General features: G+C 45.0%; 1 long non-coding RNA gene across 1 annotated transcript in view; it reads left to right on the forward strand.

The window, feature by feature from the left end:
- The first annotated feature begins 2083 nt into the window (after positions 1–2083).
- LOC108793679 overlaps positions 2084–7362 on the forward strand; it is an 18627-nt gene continuing 13348 nt past the window's right edge. Inside the window, exon 1 of the long non-coding RNA XR_001941656.1 lies at positions 2084–2095. This is a non-coding gene — a long non-coding RNA (uncharacterized LOC108793679). The remainder of the gene's footprint in view (positions 2096–7362) is intronic.

Genomic DNA, 7362 nt, shown 5'->3' on the forward strand with positions numbered 1-7362 from the left:
TACTCCTATATTTCTAAATGTGATATTCAGGAACGGATCCTCGGCAGGAGGAGGATTTATTTTTTTTAGATCCGAGGCATCCGTGCGTCGCGGCTCATCCCCTCTCTCCTCTGCCGATGAAAGGACACGCAGCGAAGAAGTAAACTCGAGCTGCTGCCTCGCTCGTCTCTTTGAATGAATGCGGCAGCCCCTCCAATCACTGCACGACTGAGCACACCGGGGAGACGCTCCGTTATCCTGTGCGGTGAGAGGCGCAGGCAGCCAATGAGGGCGCGCAGCTCTGCAGCCACAGGCAGGCGTACCAAAACGGGGGAAAAAAATTAATATTAAAGCTCCTCACACGCACTCTCCGAGGACGGGCGCAGCGGTGGCGGCTGCATGACGGGGGTTGCCCAGCCGAGAAGAAACGCATTCGTTATTTAAAGTGTATCTAAACCCAAGAACAAAAAATGTCACATATATCGTAGCTCATCATTCCTTCCATGCCAAGTCTGCACCACCTTGTGACAGTGTAACGCGCTTCCTGTCGTAGGGTGACAACGCTAACTCACCGTACTGTATCAGGACAACAGAAACAAGATAGGACTAGTGAGCCCCATCCCTCTCCTATTCTACATAACACGGAGTAGTCGGGTTGTGTAGTTTACAGAGATAGCTGGAAACAATGTAACTGATAAGAGTGCAGCACTGGCAGAGGGCACAGGAAGCTATCAGCTCACAAGATTTCTGGCAGGATCAACAATTATTATTTGCATTTATGGAAGAGATATAACAAAATGTTTTTAAGGGCTAAGTTTACTTTTCTGGCCATGTTTCATGTTACACTCATATTCAGAAACATGGTAATATCACAAAAATGACACGGTTGGACAAATCTCCCGTTGTGTACATTGTATTCTGACAGCTGCACCGGCCACTGTCACAATACCCAACGGGTGCTTGCAGCTGTTCGGCTGGTGATTTTCCAGCATGTCCCTTCGGCAAAAACATTGATCTGATGATCAACATCTGGGGATAGGGCCACCCACGGATCAAAGTGCTCCAATGTGTATCCAGCTTGGGTCTATTTTCCTATCTGTTCTAGTCATCCCGGATGTATTTTCCTGAGGTATTTGTGATATCTGCCATCTCTCCTTCTGTATCCAAAAAGCTAACCCGTTTCTGTAAACTAACAGGCGGGGGACTACCCCTTAGGACCACGCTCCTTCAATTGTTCATATGTCATTTCTATTTCATGTTAAAGTGACATTAAACCCTCAGACCATGTTAACATAAACCAATACTGTAATGTGCGCCTTACTGTAATCCATGGTTGTTTCCCTTCTCTTTGCTGCTCTTCCGTTTAAATCCTCATGTCTTCTCATGCTGGGCAGAACTGTTTTGCAGCAGACTGCCTTGTCTCTGAAATGGATACATGGTGTCTGTGTGAAGGTTCACAACCTGAGCCAGCACTACAGGAAATGGCACTGAGCTGCAAAGGGAAGTTATCCCCCAGCATGAGAAGACATGAGGATTTAAAAGGAAGAGCAGCAAAGAGAAGGGAAACTACCATGGATTACAGTAAGGCGCACATTACAGTATTGGTTTATGTTAAAAAAACTGAGGGTTTAATGCCACTTTAAGTTTCCACGACTCCAAAAATATACCTTTTATGTTCTCGTAATCCTCTTAATGATGCAAATATTTGCTTCTCATTGTGTTATTTTCCCATCAGTTTTATTTAAAGCTCCATTCATTCTTATATCTAGAGTAGTGAAGGTTTGTGTCCCTTTTAAATCTCTTCAATTTTGGCTTTGTGCACCAGATCTCTGTATGGATCTCCTCCGGAGCTGTCTGCCTGTAATTAAAGAGGAACGTTACCCAGGACTTTGAAATAACAACAAGCACACCTTTAGAAATGTTTAGTGATGACAATCTACAAACACACACTTCTAGATAATTGCCGGCTTTGCATTCTTTGTATACCTTTATTTTTCTTTTCCTCCCCATTCTTCTCACAGCGGCCATTTTTACTAAGGGCAGATTAATAGATCTCCCTTTACTTCCTGGAACTCTGGCACATGCGACCATGCACATTCTCTCAGGGGAGGAAAATGTCTTTCCCTGAGATCTCCTGAGATTACACATGAGATTTCCCAGCAATGCTCTGCTGATGTAACCTTCCCAGGATGCAACGCTTGGTCACAATGACATCATTTGTTCCCCAGAGGACCAGGAAGTGGAAAAAAAAACAAATTGTATAAAATAGAAATATGTTTAACTAATGAATGTAAGATGATTCCATATCAGCATGCAGACAGGGCCAGACTTACTCTCTCTGCTTCCTCAGGGCCAGGTTACCCGATGCGCCCCCCTCCCCGCCAACTCCCCTCCCTCCCAATGGATAATGGCAGACCTGCAGGCTGCATACAAGTGATCTTGGCGACATCGCTGGGATCATTTGTACAGAACCCGCGGCAGCTTCGCTGCTGTACATTTAGCTCGACTTGCCCAAAGAAGGGCTAAATGTAGAAAACAACTACCCACCCTGCACCCGGCACTGCATGTCCAGGGCATCAGGAGATAGGAATTCCACACCTCTGCTGCCCCTCTACTCCCTGCTGCCCCAAGGCCGGGCCTTGGTTGGCCTTGTTGGAAATCCGGCCCTGCATGCAGAGCTGCCTAGTGATGTGTTTTTTAGTCTGTGGTTTTTAGACGGGGTACAGGTCCACTTTAACAATCATAGTCATCAATTTAAGAGGTCCATCCTAAAATATTTTCCCATTCCTGCTTACTTATTTCAAGTGTTGGAAACCTTTTATACCTTGGACCTCTGGGAACTCTTTTTTTCATGTAGATATTCTGTAAGGACAACAATATCCCACCAACATTCTCTCTTGCCCGGAGTTCCTTTGCCAAATAGTATTGAGCTCTTGGTGTGGAGAAGTGACTGTCCCTCATCACACAGAGCATTATTGACCATAAAACCTTTTACAGCACTCATGATTCCCATAACGCAGTCAGCGGCACATTCTTAATGGATTATTAGGCCCTAATAAGGAGTCAGTTGGGGGCCTTTTAATTAGCATGTCAGGGATTATAAAAAGCTGCGCGTTTCCCCCCCCCTCCGCCTGATAGGACTTGCGTCAGGGCCCCTTAACAAATTATTACTGCTAACGCTTTTGTTTACACTCCTGGCCACGCCATCACAATGAGCCGGTGCGGAGAGACGATATTGGAGACGTTAAATTATGCAGGTTACCGATGCTCACTGGTTATCACACGAAACACATTAGGGGCTTCTATAATTGTCTGCATGCTCAGAATAATTTCCTAGGTGCCCACCTGCTGAACCAACGGGATGCAACGCACCCCTGATCCGCTTCAATGGCCGGCAGGCGGATACCAAGTGATGCAACTTGCATCTGGCCACCGCTGAGAATATGCGTTGCTTGTGCTGTCATTCCTGTGTAACTTGGCGCTCTCAAGCTGAGACGGCCCAATTAATAAGCATTCCTGTAGAAGGAAATGTCAGGCGAAAACACAACAGTAAATAAATACGCAAAGTGAAAAGCTGTTCTTCTTTGTAAAGAGTTTGAAGACTGACTCATGTCTTTTCAGTTACTTTTACTTTTTCGATTTTAAAAAGGATGCGAAATACACATCAGTGAACTGGAGAAACGGCGAAGTGGCTTTTGATGTCTCCCGAGAGATGTCTCCTTCCCGTGTCTTTGCTAGGAAGATGAGTCATCAGTCAAGAGAACAGGAATGTGGATGCTTTGCTGCACAGTAACTGATCGTCAAGAACCAGAGCCTCCTGCTCACCTCTTGTGGGGGAACTTTGGTCTACTGCTCTCCCTAGCTGGTTACTCTGATGCCCCCTCTTTTGGACCAGATGTGCGGCTTCTGGCTGCAAACCCTGCATTAGTCTCCATTAGAACGTTCTGAGCATGATTTTGATACCACCCAGTTGGGAAGTTTAAAGTGATACTAAATTCAGAATTTAGATCTTAAAATACATTCAAGTACCTTAACTATTATCATAAATGTGTCTTATTTGTGTATCACTCGGCTGAAGATCGTCAAATCATCTCTGAATTGGTGCTGACACTGTCCTTCCTTCTGGAGGGTGGCTACTTTTGTTCCCCATGGTCTCTGTGTGTGTTGTAAAGTAGTCACTGCTCCAAGCTCACTCCTGTGATGGACTACAATCTCATGTTTAGTTTATTAATTTGTAATGAGATTGTAGTCCATTACAGGAGCGAGCTTGGAGCGATTACTACTTTACAACACACACAGGGACCATGGAGAACAAAAGTAGTCACCATCTAGAAGGAAGGACAGTGTCAGCACCAATTCAGAGATGATTTGAGGATCTACAGGTGAGTGATACACAAATAAGATACATTTTTGTTATTGGTTAAGGTTCTTGAATGCATTTTTAAGGTTTAAATCCTGGGTTTAGTGTCACTTGTGCTAAGCTAAGGTTAGTTCCAATGATCTTCAGTATCCTTCTTGTTCTTCTGGTTTTGACCCCATTCTGTCTTTACATCTGATTGCCTTCCTGTTTACTGCTTGCACAAACCTTACGCCTAATTCTCAACAAAGCCTCCCTAGTGTTGTCTCAACACCTGGCCTGATGTTGGCAACAGAATCTCTAGTGTCTCAATCCAGCTTTATTGTACCAGACAGAACATGGACCCTACTAAGATCTTTGCTCTGACATGTTCCGACCAGTTGATGGGCTTAGTCATAGTCAAGTCTATGATTAAGCCCACTGGCGGGGTGAAACATGTCAGAGAGTGAGGATCCTGGTAGGGGTCTATGTTCTGTCTGGTACAATAGGTGCAAACTCTGCATTACTATCTGTTAGCACATTCTAAACATGATTTCGATATCACCCAGGTGGGAAGTTTAAGTGCTGAGCTAAGGTTAGTTCCTACGAGTTTCAGTATCCTTCTTGTTCTTCTGGTTTTTACCTTATTCTGTCTTTACATCTGCCTTCCTGTTTGCTGCTTGCCCTGACCTTACACCTAATTCTCAACAATAGCTCACTAGTGTTGTCTCAACACCCAGCCTGACGTTGGCTACAGGATCTCCAGCACCTCAATCTAACGTTATTGTACCAGGCAGAGCATGGACCCTACTAAGATCTTCACTCTGACATGTTCTACCCAGTCGCTGGGATTAGTCATTTCTTTGACTGCCTTACATCTGCCTACCTGTTTGCTGCTTGCCCTGACCTTACACCTAATTCTCAACAATACCTCCCTAGTGTTGTCTCAACACCCAGCCAGACGTTGGCTACAGGATCTACAGCACCTCAATCTAACGTTATTGTACCAGGCAGAGCATGGACCCTACTAAGATCTTCACTCTGACATGTTCTACCCAGTCGATGGGATTAGTCATTTCTTTGACTGCCTTACATCTGCTTTCCTGTTTGCTGCTGCCCTGACCTTACACCTAATTCTCAACAATGCTTCCCTAGTGTTGTATCAACACCCAGCCTGACGTTGGCTACAGGATCTCCAGCGCCTCAATACAACTTAATTGTACCAGACAGAACATGGACCCTACTAAGATCTTCACTCTGACATGTTCTACCCAATCGATGGGATTAGTCATTTCGGTGAATAAGCCCATTGCCTGGGTGAAACATGTCAAAGAGCGAGACTGGTCTATGTCCTGTCTGGTACACGAAAGTTGGATTTAGACATTGGAGAACCTAGAGTGCAGCTACATTTTTTTAAATTGCATGCGGGTGAAGAGCATTGAACTACTCTTTAGGAGCCATTGCAACTGAGGTACGGAGTTGGGTACCAAGCTTAACTTTGAGCTGTTCCTACTTGCTGGAATCAAACATGTCTATGCCTCTGCCTTATTCCTACTTCTCTGCCCAATCTTCATACATGGCCAGGGGTGCACACCAGGGTGACGTACTCTAGGTGCACCTATACTGCCAGTTCCAAAGGATTACGAGTGACAGATAGACATGTAACAGACTTGGTGTGAATGAGCTCCTAATCTTCCCAGAACAATCTGTGTTTTTTCTCCACTTGAGACCAAACGTATATTCTGTAATATCAATTTTTAGCAGACTGACCACTTATTGCTTTTAGATGCACGGCGGTGCATTCCGTTCTCACCGTTTCCAAGGATACCTCTGACCAAATGCTCACGGCCAGGCAATTTTGTATAGTTCAAAAAGTAATTAAAGCCCTTTGCTAGCCAAAACATTTCATTTTTATAGTTTAACTGGTGCCTATGTATGTGGAAAATACAATCTACCTTTTAATACAAAAGCAGACTACTCCTATCACATTTTATATAAGCCTCTTTGTGTTGTTGGGGTTCATAGGTGACGAAGGGTAATCATTCTCTCTTTATTACGGAGCAGATCTTTGACACCACAAGGGGCACAGGGGCCAATGATGTCATGAGGTTTGTCATGGGTAAAATGAAGCGCTAACGGCTGGACAAAAGGTCACCCTGGCCCCTTGTTTACAGGTATTACACCAAAGACAGTGCCGGAGTATTCATCACCAAGAAGGTCATCAGTGCGGTCTCTCAATAAAAATATATTACAGGCTGGGGAAAAGCGAGTATATATTGCACTGGATCCTGCCGGCCTTTTCATACACAGCCATTTCCCTTTCTTTGACGGTTATTAATGGGTTCGTTACTGACTCATGACATCTCCACTATTGCTTTCTGAAGGCCACGGTGTGACCATCGCGGTCGTGATTCCCGGCAGCGGACAAAGATATAAACTTTGAGCTGAGTTAACATTAAACATCGTTTGCTTTTGTGAAGAGATAAGGTTAAAGTGATTGTCTGCTTTAAAACAAACAAAAAAACATCAACCATATTGAGTACATTCTCATTTCCCCATGTTTTTCATTCTTTAAAAAAGCTGCAAGTACAGAAAAATACCTGCTGATCCTGCCAGAAATCCCATGAGTTGCTTCTGCTATACTTAAATCCTAAGCAACGTTGTCAGCCCTTCCTGCTGGACTGCAGAACTCCTCCTATTCCTGTTCCTCTCAACATGTATAACTTGATTTATTTCCGAGCAAAACAATGCTTCTGTTTTGAGTCCCACGAGCCTGTCCACACCAGGGGCTGACTGGCAACTTTTAGCCCAGGGGGCAAGTACAACCCAGAGGCCCATGGTGCAGCAACTTGGCCCCCTCCCGCTCTGCCTCTTCCCCGCCTTCTCCCCGCCCCTGTCTGCCACTTTTGCCTTCCATGTAAGAGTAGTGAAAGGTCGGCTGATGTGAGGACTCCTAGTAAGTTCATGAAAGGGGTGATTGGCTGGGGGATGATGCTCTCCTCCCACTGGGCTCCCTACATGGTTCTGGCCTTACTCCGCTCCATGTC

The sequence above is a fragment of the Nanorana parkeri genome, unplaced genomic scaffold (assembly GCF_000935625.1).
Source record: "Nanorana parkeri isolate BGI_ZX_2015 unplaced genomic scaffold, ASM93562v1 scaffold772, whole genome shotgun sequence".
In the NCBI taxonomy this organism is placed as follows: Eukaryota; Metazoa; Chordata; class Amphibia; order Anura; family Dicroglossidae; genus Nanorana; species Nanorana parkeri.